The sequence below is a fragment of the Amblyomma americanum genome, chromosome 6 (assembly GCF_052857255.1).
Source record: "Amblyomma americanum isolate KBUSLIRL-KWMA chromosome 6, ASM5285725v1, whole genome shotgun sequence".
NCBI classification, from domain to species: Eukaryota; Metazoa; Arthropoda; class Arachnida; order Ixodida; family Ixodidae; genus Amblyomma; species Amblyomma americanum.
The window spans coordinates 152307095-152320616 of record NC_135502.1 but is presented as its reverse complement, the minus strand read 5'-3'; positions in this window follow the sequence as shown (position 1 = coordinate 152320616).

Here is a 13522-nt window from a genome sequence, read left to right as displayed (position 1 = left end):
GTTATTGCCAGTCCGCGTCCATCGTGCCCACAGAATACGAACCGGTGAGGTGCTTCTTGTATATTGGTGGTCTAGGTGACGTCGCACAGCGACTACCAGGTGGTGCCGCTAGAAAAACCAGGTCCCGAGAATATAACAATGCTGTCATCTGGTCAACAGTGTAATCGGGACGAAGTTGATAAACGCCGATGATATCGCTTCAATCCCCGCACGTGTAGGCACTCTTTGCTGTAGATGCGCCGATCTGGAAAATGAAGTGCATAACGCAGAACAAGGTCCTCGTTAGCGTCATTGCCAGTCCGCGTCCATCGTACCCACAGAATACGAAGCGATGAGGTGCTTTTTACTTATTGGTGGTCTCAGGTGACGTCACACCGCGACTACAAGGTGGTGTCGCTAGAAGAGCGAGGTCCTGAGAAAAAAACAATGTTGTCATCTGGTCAACAGTGTGATCCGGACGAAGAGTATAAATTCCGACGATATCACTTCTATCCCCGCACGTGTAGGCGCTCGTTGCTGTAGATGTGCCGATCAGAAAAAAGCCCTGCAGAAAGCAGAACAAGGTCCTCGTAGACGTCTTTGCCAGTTCACGTTCATCGTGCCCACAGAATACGAACCGGTGAGGTGCTTCATTTATAGTGGTGCTCTCAGGTGACGTCACACCGCGACTTCCAGGTATTGTCGCTAGAAGAGTCAGGTCGCCAGAAAATAACCATGCTGTCATCTGGTCAACAGTGTAATCCGGACGAGTTGATAAACGCCGACTATATCGCTTCTATCCCCGCACGTGTAGCCGCTTTTTGCTGTAGATGCGCCGATCTGGAAAATGCCCTGCAGAACGCAGAACAAGGTCCTCGTAGGCATCATTGCCAGTCCGCGTCCATCGTGTCCACAGAACACGAACCGGTGAGGTGCTTCTTTTATAGTAGTGTTCTTGGGTGACGTCACATTACGACTACCAGGTGGTGTCGCTAGAAGAGCCAGGTCGCCAGAAAATAACCATGCTGTCATGTGGTCAACAGTGCAATACGGACGAAGTTGATAAACGCAGACGGTATCGCTTCTATCCCCGCACGTGTAGGCGCTCGTTGCTCTAGATACGCCGATCTGGAAAATGCCCTGCAGAACGCAGAACAAGGTCCTCTTTAGCGTTATTGCCAGTCCGCGTCCATCGTGCCCACAGAATACGAACCGGTGAGGTGCTTCTTGTATATTGGTGGTCTAGGTGACGTCGCACAGCGACTACCAGGTGGTGCCGCTAGAAGAACCAGGTCCCGAGAATATAACAATGCTGTCATCTGGTCAACAGTGTAATCGGGACGAAGTTGATAAACGCCGATGATATCGCTTCAATCCCCGCACGTGTAGGCACTCTTTGCTGTAGATGCGCCGATCTGGAAAATGAAGTGCATAACGCAGAACAAGGTCCTCGTTAGCGTCATTGCCAGTCCGCGTCCATCGTACCCACAGAATACGAACCGATGAGGTGCTTTTTACTTATTGGTGGTCTCAGGTGACGTCACACTGCGACTACAAGGTGGTGTCGCTAGAAGAGCGAGGTCCTGAGAAAAAAACAATGTTGTCATATGGTCAACAGTGTGATCCGGACGAAGAGTATAAATTCCGACGATATCACTTCTATCCCCGCACGTGTAGGCGCTCGTTGCTGTAGATGTGCCGATCAGAAAAAAGCCCTGCAGAAAGAAGAACAAGGTCCTCGTAGACGTCTTTGCCAGTTCGCGTTCATCGTGCCCACAGAATACGAACCGGTGAGGTGCTTCATTTATAGTGGTGCTCTCAGGTGACGTCACACCGCGACTTCCAGGTATTGTCGCTAGAAGAGTCAGGTCGCCAGAAAATAACCATGCTGTCATCTGGTCAACAGTGTAATCCGGACGAGTTGATAAACGCCGACTATATCGCTTCTATCCCCGCACGTGTAGCCGCTTTTTGCTGTAGATGCGCCGATCTGGAAAATGCCCTGCAGAACGCAGAACAAGGTCCTCGTAGGCATCATTGCCAGTCCGCGTCCATCGTGTCCACAGAACACGAACCGGTGAGGTGCTTCTTTTATAGTAGTGTTCTTGGGTGACGTCACATTACGACTACCAGGTGGTGTCGCTAGAAGAGCCAGGTCGCCAGAAAATAACCATGCTGTCATGTGGTCAACAGTGCAATACGGACGAAGTTGATAAACGCAGACGGTATCGCTTCTATCCCCGCACGTGTAGGCGCTCGTTGCTCTAGATACGCCGATCTGGAAAATGCCCTGCAGAACGCAGAACAAGGTCCTCTTTAGCGTTATTGCCAGTCCGCGTCCATCGTGCCCACAGAATACGAACCGGTGAGGTGCTTCTTGTATATTGGTGGTCTAGGTGACGTCGCACAGCGACTACCAGGTGGTGCCGCTAGAAGAACCAGGTCCCGAGAATATAACAATGCTGTCATCTGGTCAACAGTGTAATCGGGACGAAGTTGATAAACGCCGATGATATCGCTTCAATCCCCGCACGTGTAGGCACTCTTTGCTGTAGATGCGCCGATCTGGAAAATGAAGTGCATAACGCAGAACAAGGTCCTCGTTAGCGTCATTGCCAGTCCGCGTCCATCGTACCCACAGAATACGAACCGATGAGGTGCTTTTTACTTATTGGTGGTCTCAGGTGACGTCACACTGCGACTACAAGGTGGTGTCGCTAGAAGAGCGAGGTCCTGAGAAAAAAACAATGTTGTCATATGGTCAACAGTGTGATCCGGACGAAGAGTATAAATTCCGACGATATCACTTCTATCCCCGCACGTGTAGGCGCTCGTTGCTGTAGATGTGCCGATCAGAAAAAAGCCCTGCAGAAAGAAGAACAAGGTCCTCGTAGACGTCTTTGCCAGTTCGCGTTCATCGTGCCCACAGAATACGAACCGGTGAGGTGCTTCATTTATAGTGGTGCTCTCAGGTGACGTCACACCGCGACTTCCAGGTATTGTCGCTAGAAGAGTCAGGTCGCCAGAAAATAACCATGCTGTCATCTGGTCAACAGTGTAATCCGGACGAGTTGATAAACGCCGACTATATCGCTTCTATCCCCGCACGTGTAGCCGCTTTTTGCTGTAGATGCGCCGATCTGGAAAATGCCCTGCAGAACGCAGAACAAGGTCCTCGTAGGCATCATTGCCAGTCCGCGTCCATCGTGTCCACAGAACACGAACCGGTGAGGTGCTTCTTTTATAGTAGTGTTCTTGGGTGACGTCACATCACGACTACCAGGTGGGGTCGCTAGAAGAGCCAGGTCGCCAGAAAATAACCATGCTGTCATGTGGTCAACAGTGTAATCCGGACGAAGTTGATAAACGCCGACGATTTCGCTTCTATCCCCGCACGTGTAGACGCTCGTTGCTGTAGATGCGCTGATCTGGAAAATGTCATGCAGAACGCAGAACAAGGTCCTCGTAGGCGTCATTGCCAGTCCGCGTCCATCGTGCCCACAGAATACGAACCGGTGACGTGCTTCTTGTATATTGGTAGTCTCAAGTGACGTCACACCGCGACTACCAGGTGGTGTCGCTAGAAGAGCCAGGTCGCCAGAAAATAACCATGCTGTCATCTGGTCAACAGTGTAATCCGGACGAAGCTGATAACGCCGACGATATCGCTTCTGTCCCCGCAAGTGTGGGCGGTCGTTGCTGTAGATCCGCCGATCAGGAAAATGCCCTGCAGAACGCAGAACAAGGTCCTCGTAGGCGTCATTGCCAGTCCGTGTCCATCGTGTCCGCAGAAGACGAACCGGTGAGGTGATTGTTTTATAGTGGTGTTCTTGGGTGACGTCACACCGCGACTACAAGGTGGTGCCGCTAGAAGAGCCAGGTCGCCAGAAAATATCCATGCTGTCATCTGGTCAACTGTAATCCGGACGAAGTTAATAAACGCCGATGATATCGCTTCTATCCCAGCATGTGTAGGCGCTCGTTGCTGTAGATGCGCCGATCAGGAAAATGCCCTGCATAACGCAGAACAAGGTCCTCGTTAGCGTCATTGCCAGTCCGCGTCCATCGTACCCACAAAATACGAACCGATGAGGTGCTTCTTATATATCGGTGGTCTCAGATGACGTCACACCGCTACTACCAGGTGGTGTCGCTAGAAGAGCGAGGTCCCGAGAAAATAACAATGTTGTCATCTGGTCAACAGTGTGATCCGGACGAAGTGTATAAACTCCGACGATATCGCTTCTATCCCCGCACTGTAGGCGCTCGTTGCTGTAGATGCGCCGATCAGGAAATTGCCCTGCAGAACGCAGAACAAAGTCCTCATAGGCGTCATTGCCAGTCCGCGTCCATCGTGCCTACAGAATAAGAACCGGTGAGGTGCTTCTTTTATAGTGGTGCTCTCAGGTGACGTCACACCGCGACTTCCAGGTATTGTCGCTAGAAGAGTCAGGTCGCCAGAAAATAACCATGCTGTCATCTGGTCAACAGTGTAATCCGGACGAGTTGATAAACGCCGACTATATCGCTTCTATCCCCGCACGTGTAGCCGCTCTATGCTGTAGATGCGCCGATCTGGAAAATGCCCTGCAGAACGCAGAACAAGGTCCTCGTAGGCATCATTGCCGTCCGCGTCCATCGTGTCCACAGAACACGAACCGGTGAGGTGCTTCTTTTATAGTAGTGTTCTTGGGTGACGTCACATCACGACTACCAGGTGGTGTGGCTAGAAGAGCCAGGTCGCCAGAAAATATCCATGCTGTCATGTGGTCAACAGCGCAATACGGACGAAGTTGATAAACGCAGACGGTATCGCTTCGATCCCCGCACGTGTAGGCGCTCGTTGCTCTAGATACGCCGATCTGGAAAATGCCCTGCAGAACGCAGAACAAGGTCCTCTTTAGCGTTATTGCCAGTCCGCGTCCATCGTGCCCACAGAATACGAACCGGTGACATGCTTCTTGTATATTGGTGGTCTCAGGTGACGTCACACCACGACTACCAGGTGGTGTCGCTAGAAGAGCCAGGTCGCCAGAAAATAACCATGCTGTCATGTGGTCAACAGTGTAATCCGGACGAAGTTGATAAACGCCGACGATATCGCTTCTATCCCCGCACGTGTAGACGCTCGTTGCTGTAGATGCGCTGATCTGGAAAATGTCATGCAGAACGCGGAAAAAGGTCCTCGTAGGCGTCATTGCCAGTCCGCGTCCATCGTTGCCACAGAATACGAACCGGTTACGTGCTTCTTGTATATTGGTAGTCTCAAGTGACGTCACACCGCGACTACCAGGTGGTGTCGCTAGAAGAGTCAGGTCGCCAGAAAATAACCATGCTGTCATCTGGTCAACAGTGTAATCCGGACGAAGTTGATAACGCCGACGATATCGCTTCTGTCCCCGCACGTGTAGGCGGTCGTTGCTGTAGATGCGCCGATCAGGAAAATGCCCTGCAGAACGCAGAACAAGGTCCTCGTAGGCGTCATTGCCAGTCCGCGTCCATCGTGTCCGCAGAAGACGAACCGGTGAGGTGATTGTTTCATAGTAGTGTTCTTGGGTGACGTCACACCGCGACTACCAGGTGGTGCCGCTAGAAGAGCCAGGTCGCCAGAAAATATCCATGCTGTCATCTGGTCAACAGTGTAATCCGGACGAAGTTGATAAACGCCGATGATAACGCTTGAATCCCCGCACGTGTAGGCACTCTTTGCTGTAGATGCGCCGATCTGGAAATTGAAGTGCATAACGCAGAACAAGGTCCTCGTTAGCGTCATTTACAGTCCGCGTCCATCGTACCCACAGAATACGAACCCATGAGGTGCTTTTTACATATTGGTGGTCTCAGGTGACGTCACACCGCGACTACAAGGTGGTGTCGCTAGAAGAGCGAGGTCCTGAGAAAATAACAATGTTGTCATCTGGTCAACAGTGTGATCCGGACGAAGAGTATAAGTTCCGTCGATATCGCTTCTATCCCCGCACGTGTAGGCGCTCGTTGCTGTAGATGTGCCGATCAGAAAAAAACCCTGCAGAACGCAGAACAAGGTCCTCGTAGACGTCATTGCCAGTCCGCGTCCATCGTGCCCACAGAATACGAACCGGTGAGGTGCTTCATTTATAGTGGTGCTCTCAGGTGACGTCACAGCGCGACTTCCAGGTATTGTCGCTAGAAGAGTCAGGTCGCCAGAAAATAACCATGCTGTCATCTGGTCAACAGTGTAATCCGGACGAGTTGGTAAACGCCGACTATATCGCTTCTATCCCCGCATGTGTAGCCGCTTTTTGCTGTAGATGCGCCGATCTGGAAAATGCCCTGCAGAATGCAGAACAAGGTCCTCGTAGGCATCATTGCCAGTCCGCGTCCATCGTGTCCACAGAACACGAACCGGTGAGGTGCTTCTTTTATAGTAGTGTTCTTGGGTGACGTCACATCACGACAACCAGGTGGTGTCGCTAGAAGAGCCAGGTCGCCAGAAAATAACCATGCTGTCATCTGGTCAACAGTGTAATCAGGAAGAAGTTGATAAACGCCGACGATAACGCTTCTATCCACGCACGTGTAGGCGCTCGTAGCTGTAGATGCACCGATCAGGAAAATGCCCTGCAGAACGCAGAAAAAGGTCCTCGTAGGCCTCATTGCCAGTCCGCGTCCATCGTGTCCGCAGAAGACGAACCGGTGAGGTGATTGTTTTATAGTGGTGTTCTTGGGTGACGTCACATCACGACTACCAGGTGGTGTCGCTAGAAGAGCCAGGTCGCCAGAAAATAAACATGCTGTCATGTGGTCAACAGTAATCCGGGCGAAGTTGATAAACGCCGACGATATCGCTTCTATCCCCACACGTGTAGGCGCTCGTTGCTCTAGATACGCCGATCTGGAAAATGCCCTGCAGAACGCAGAACAAGGTCCTCTTTAGCGTTATTGCCAGTCCACGTCCATCGTGTCCACAGAATACGAACCGGTGAGGTGCTTCTTGTATATTGGTGGTCTAGGTGACGTCGCACAGCGACTACCAGGTGGTGCCGCCAGAAGAGCCAGGTCCTGAGAATATAACAAAGCTGTCATCTGGTCAACAGTGTAATCCGGACGAAGTTGATAAACGCCGATGATAACGCTTGAATCCCCGCACGTTTAGGCACTCTTTGCTGTAGATGCGCCGATCTGGAAATTGAAGTGCATAACGCAGAACAAGGTCCTCGTTAGCGTCATTTACAGTCCCCGTCCATCGTACCCACAGAATACGAACCCATGAGGTGCTTTTTACATATTGGTGGTCTCAGGTGACGTCACACCGCGACCACAAGGTGGTGTCGCTAGAAGAGCGAGGTCCTGAGAAAATAACAATGTTGTCATCTGGTCTACAGTGTGATCCGGACGAAGAGTATAAATTCCGTCGATATCGCTTCTATCCCCGCACGTGTAGGCGCTCGTTGCTGTAGATGTGCTGATCAGAAAAAAGCCCTGCAGAACGCAGAACAAGGTCCTCTTAGACGTCATTGCCAGTCCGCGTCCATCGTGCCCACAGAATACGAACCGGTGAGGTGCTTCATTTATAGTGGTGCTCTCAGGTGACGTCACAGCGCGACTTCCAGGTATTGTCGCTAGAAGAGTCAGGTCGCCAGAAAATAACCATGCTGTCATCTGGTCAACAGTGTAATCCGGACGAGTTGATAAACGCCGACTATATCGCTTCTATCCCCGCATGTGTAGCCGCTTTTTGCTGTAGATGCGCCGATCTGGAAAATGCCCTGCAGAACGCAGAACAAGGTCCTCGTATTCATCATTGCCAGTCCGCGTCCATCGTGTCCACAGAACACGAACCGGTGAGGTGATTCTTTTATAGTAGTGTTCTTGGGTGACGTCACATCCCGACAACCAGGTGGTGTCGCTAGAAGAGCCAGGTCGCCAGAAAATAACCATGCTGTCATCTGGTCAACAGTGTAATCAGGAAGAAGTTGATAAACGCCGACGATAACGCTTCTATCCACGCACGTGTAGGCGCTCGTAACTGTAGATGCACCGATCAGGAAAATGCCCTGCAGAACGCAGAAAAAGGTCCTCGTAGGCCTCATTGCCAGTCCGCGTCCATCGTGTCAGCAGAAGACGAACCGGTGAGGTGATTGTTTTATAGTGGTGTTCTTGGGTGACGTCACACCGCGACTACCAGGTGGTGTCGCTAGAAGAGCCAGGTCGCCAGAAAATAACCATGCTGTCATCTGGTCAACTGTAATCCGGGCGAAGTTGATAAACGCCGACGATATCGCTTCTATCCCAGCATGTGTAGGCGCTCGTTGCTGTAGATGCGCCGATAAGGAAAATGCCCTGCAGAACGCAGAACAAGGTCCTCGTTAGTGTCATTGCCAGTCCGCGTCCATCGTGCCCACAGAATACGAACCGGTGACGTGCTTCTTGTATATTAGTGGTCTCAAGTGACGTCACACCGCGACTACCAGGTGGTGTCGCTAGAAGGCCCAGGTCCCAAGAATATAACAATGCTGTCATCTGGTCAACAGTGTAATCCGGACGAAGTTGATAAACGCCGACGATATCTCTTCTATCCCTGCACGTGTAGGCGCTGGTTGCTGGAGATGCGCCGATCAGGAAATTGCCCTGCAGAACGCCGAAAAAGGTCCTCGTAGGCGTCATTGCCAGTCCGCGTCCATCGTGTACACAGAATACGAACTGGTGAGGTGCTTGTTTTATAGTGGTGCTCACAGGTGACGTCACACCGCGACTTCCAGGTATTGTCGCTAGAAGAGTCAGGTAGCCAGAAAATAACCATGCTGTCATCTGGTCAACAGTGTAATCCGGACGAAGTTGATAAACGCCAACGATATCGCTTCTATCCCCGCACGTGCTGACACTCGTTGCTGTAAATGCGCTGATCTGGAAAATGTCCTGCAGAACGCAGAACAAGGTCCTCGTAGGCGTCATTGCCAGTCGGCGTCCATCGTGTCCCCAGAAGACGAACCGGTGAGGTGATTGTTTTATAGTGGTGTTGTTGGGTGACGTCACACCGCGACTACCAGGTGGTGTCGCTAGAAGAGCCAGGTCGCCAGAAAATAACCATGCTGTCATCTGGTCAACTGTAATCCGGGCGAAGTTGATAAACGCCGACGATATCGCTTCTATCCCTGCACGTGTAGGCGCTCGTTGCTGGAGATGCGCCGATCTGGAAAATGCCCTGCAGAACGCAGAACAAGGTCCTCGTAGGCATCATTGCCAGTCCGCGTCCATCGTGTCCACAGAACACGAACCGGTGAGGTGCTTCTTTTATAGTAGTGTTCTTGGGTGACGTCACATCACGACTACCAGGTGGTGTCGCTAGAAGAGCCAGGTCGCCAGAAAATAACCATGCTGTCATGTGGTCAACAGTGCAATACGGACGAAGTTGATAAACGCAGACGGTATCGCTTCTATCCCCGCACGTGTAGGCGCTCGTTGCTCTAGATACGCCGATCTGGAAAAAGCCCTGCAGTACGCAGAACAAGGTCCTCTTTAGCGTTATTGCCAGTCCGCGTCCATCGTGCCCACAGAATACGAACCGGTGACATGCTTCTTGTATATTCGTGGTCTCAGGTGACGTCAAACCGCGACTACAAGGTGGTGTCGCTAGAAGAGCCAGGTCGCCAGAAAATAACCATGCTGTCATGTGGTCAACAGTGTAATCCGGACGAAGTTGATAAACGCCGACGATATCGCTTCTATCCCCGCACGTGTAGACGCTCGTTGCTGTAGATGCGCTGATCTGGAAAATGTCATGCAGAACGCAGAACAAGGTCCTAATAGGCGTCATTGCCAGTCCGCGTCCATCGTGCCCACAGAATACGAACCGGTAACGTGCTTCTTGTATATTGGTAGTCTCAAGTGACGTCACACCGCGACTACCAGGTGGTGTCGCTAGAAGAGCCAGGTCGCCAGAAAATAACCATGCTGTCATCTGGTCCACAGTGTAATCCGGACGAAGTTGATAACGCCGACGATATCGCTTCTGTCCCCGCACGTGTAGGCGGTCGTTGCTGTAGATGCGCCGATCAGGAAAATGCCCTGCAGAACGCAGAACAAGGTCCTCGTAGGTGTCATTGCCAGTCCGCGTCCATCGTGTCCGCAGAAGACGAACCGGTGAGGTGATTGTTTTATAGTAGTGTTCTTGGGTGACGTCACACCGCGACTACCAGGTGGTGACGCTAGAAGAGCCAGGTTGCCAGAAAATATCCATGCTGTCATCTGGTCAACTGTAATCCGGACGAAGTTAATAAACGCCGATGATATCGCTTCTATCCCCGCACGTGTAGGCGCTCGTTGCTGTAGATGCGCCGAACTGGAAAATGCCCTGCATAACGCAGAACAAGGTCCTCGTTAGCGTCATTGCCAGTCCGCGTCCATCGTACCCACAGAATACGAACCGATGAGGTGCTTCTTATATATTGGTGGTCTCAGATGACGTCGCACCGCTACTACCAGGTGGTGTCGCTAGAAGAGCTAGGTCCCGAGAAAATAACAATGTTGTCATCTGGTCAACAGTGTGATCCGGACGAAGTGTATAAACTCCGACAATATCGCTTCTATCCCCGCACGTGTAGGCGCTCGTTGCTGTAGATGCGCCGATCAGGAAATTGCCCTGCAGAACGCAGAACAAAGTCCTCGTAGGCGTCATTGCCAGTCCGCGTCCATCGTGCCCACAGAATAAGAACCGGTGAGGTGCTTCTTTTATAGTGGTGCTCTCAGGTGACGTCACACCGCGACTTCCAGGTATTGTCGCTAGAAGAGTCAGGTAGCCAGAAAATAACCATGCTGTCGTCTCGTCAACAGTGTAATCCGGACGCAGTTGATAAACGCCAACGATATCGCTTCTATCCCCGCACGTGTAGACGCTCGTTGCTGTAGATGCGCTGATCTGGAAAATGTCCTGCAGAACGCAGAACAAGGTCCTCGTAGGCGTCATTGCCAGTCCGCGTCCATCGTGTCCCCAGAAGACGAACCGGTGAGGTGATTGTTTTATAGTGGTGTTGTTGGGTGACGTCACACCGCGACTACCAGGTGGTGTCGCTAGAAGAGCCAGGTCGCCAGAAAATAACCATGCTGTCAACTGGTCAACTGTAATCCGGGCGAAGTTGATAAAGCCGACGATATCGCTTCTATCCCCGCACGTGTAGGCGCTCGTTGCTGTAGATAGGCCGATCTGGAAAATGCCCTGAAGAACGCAGAACAAGGTCCTCTTTAGCGTTATTGCCAGTCCGCGTCCATCGTGCCCATAGAATACGAACCGGTGAGGTGCTTCTTGTATATTGGTGGTCTCAGGTGACGTCACACCGCGACTACCAGGTGGTGTCGCTAGAAGAGCCAGGTCCCGAGAATATAACAATGCTGTCATATGGTCAACAGTGTAATCCGGACGAAGTTGATAAACGCCGACGATACCGCTTCTATCCCCGCGTGTAGGCGCTCGTTGCTGTAGATGCGCCGAGCTGGAAAATGCCCTGCATAACGCAGAACAAGGTCCTCGTTAGCGTCATTGCCAGTCCGCGTCCATCGTGTCCACAGAAGACGAACCGGTGAGGTGCTTCTTATATAGTGGTGTTCTTGGGTGACGTCACATCACGACTACCAGGTGGTGTCGCTAGAAGAGCCAGGTCGCCAGAAAATAACCATGCTGTCATGTGGTCAACAGTGCAATACGGACGAAGTTGATAAACGCAGACGGTATCGCTTCTATCCCCGCACGTGTAGGCGCTCGTTGCTCTAGATACGTCGATCTGGAAAATGCCCTGCAGAACGCAGAACAAGGTCCTCTTTAGCGTTATTGCCAGTCCGCGTCCATCGTGCCCACAGAATACGAACCGGTGAGGTGCTTCTTGTATATTGGTGGTCTAGGCGACGTCGCACAGCGACTACCAGGTGGTGCCGCTAGAAGAACCAGGTCCCGAGAATATAACAATGCTGTCATCTGGTCAACAGTGTAATCGGGACGAAGTTGATAAACGCCGATGATATCGCTTCAATCCCCGCACGTGTAGGCACTCTTTGCTGTAGATGCGCCGATCTGGAAAATGAAGTGCATAACGCAGAACAAGGTCCTCGTTAGCGTCATTGCCAGTCCGCGTCCATCGTACCCACAGAATACGAACCGATGAGGTGCTTTTTACTTATTGGTGGTCTCAGGTGACGTCACACCGCGACTACAAGGTGGTGTCGCTAGAAGAGCGAGGTCCTGAGAAAAAAACAATGTTGTCATCTGGTCAACAGTGTGATCCGGACGAAGAGTATAAATTCCGACGATATCACTTCTATCCCCGCACGTGTAGGCGCTCGTTGCTGTAGATGTGCCGTTCAGAAAAAAGCCCTGCAGAAAGCAGAACAAGGTCCTCGTAGACGTCTTTGCCAGTTCGCGTTCATCGTGCCCACAGAATACGAACCGGTGAGGTGCTTCATTTATAGTGGTGCTCTCAGGTGACGTCACACCGCGACTTCCAGGTATTGTCGCTAGAAGAGTCAGGTCGCCAGAAAATAACCATGCTGTCATCTGGTCAACAGTGTAATCCGGACGAGTTGATAAACGCCGACTATATCGCTTCTATCCCCGCACGTGTAGCCGCTTTTTGCTGTAGATGCGCCGATCTGGAAAATGCCCTGCAGAACGCAGAACAAGGTCCTCGTAGGCATCATTGGCAGTCCGCGTCCATGGTGTCCACAGAACACGAACCGGTGAGGTGCTTCTTTTATAGTAGTGTTCTTGGGTGACGTCACATCACGACTACCAGGTGGGGTCGCTAGAAGAGCCAGGTCGCCAGAAAATAACCATGCTGTCATGTGGTCAACAGTGTAATCCGGACGAAGTTGATAAACGCCGACGATTTCGCTTCTATCCCCGCACGTGTACACGCTCGTTGCTGTAGATGCGCTGATCTGGAAAATGTCATGCAGAACGCAGAACAAGGTCCTCGTAGGCGTCATTGCCAGTCCGCGTCCATCGTGCCCACAGAATACGAACCGGTGACGTGCTTCTTGTATATTGGTAGTCTCAAGTGACGTCACACCGCGACTACCAGGTGGTGTCGCTAGAAGAGCCAGGTCGCCAGAAAATAACCATGCTGTCATCTGGTCAACAGTGTAATCCGGACGAAGCTGATAACGCCGACGATATCGCTTCTGTCCCCGCAAGTGTGGGCGGTCGTTGCTGTAGATCCGCCGATCAGGAAAATGCCCTGCAGAACGCAGAACAAGGTCCTCGTAGGCGTCATTGCCAGTCCGTGTCCATCGTGTCCGCAGAAGACGAACCGGTGAGGTGATTGTTTTATAGTGGTGTTCTTGGGTGACGTCACACCGCGACTACCAGGTGGTGCCGCTAGAAGAGCCAGGTCGCCAGAAAATATCCATGCTGTCATCTGGTCAACTGTAATCCGGACGAAGTTAATAAACGCCGATGATATCGCTTCTATCCCAGCATGTGTAGGCGCTCGTTGCTGTAGATGCGCCGATCAGGAAAATGCCCTGCATAACGCAGAACAAGGTCCTCGTTAGCGTCATTGCCAGTCCGCGTCCA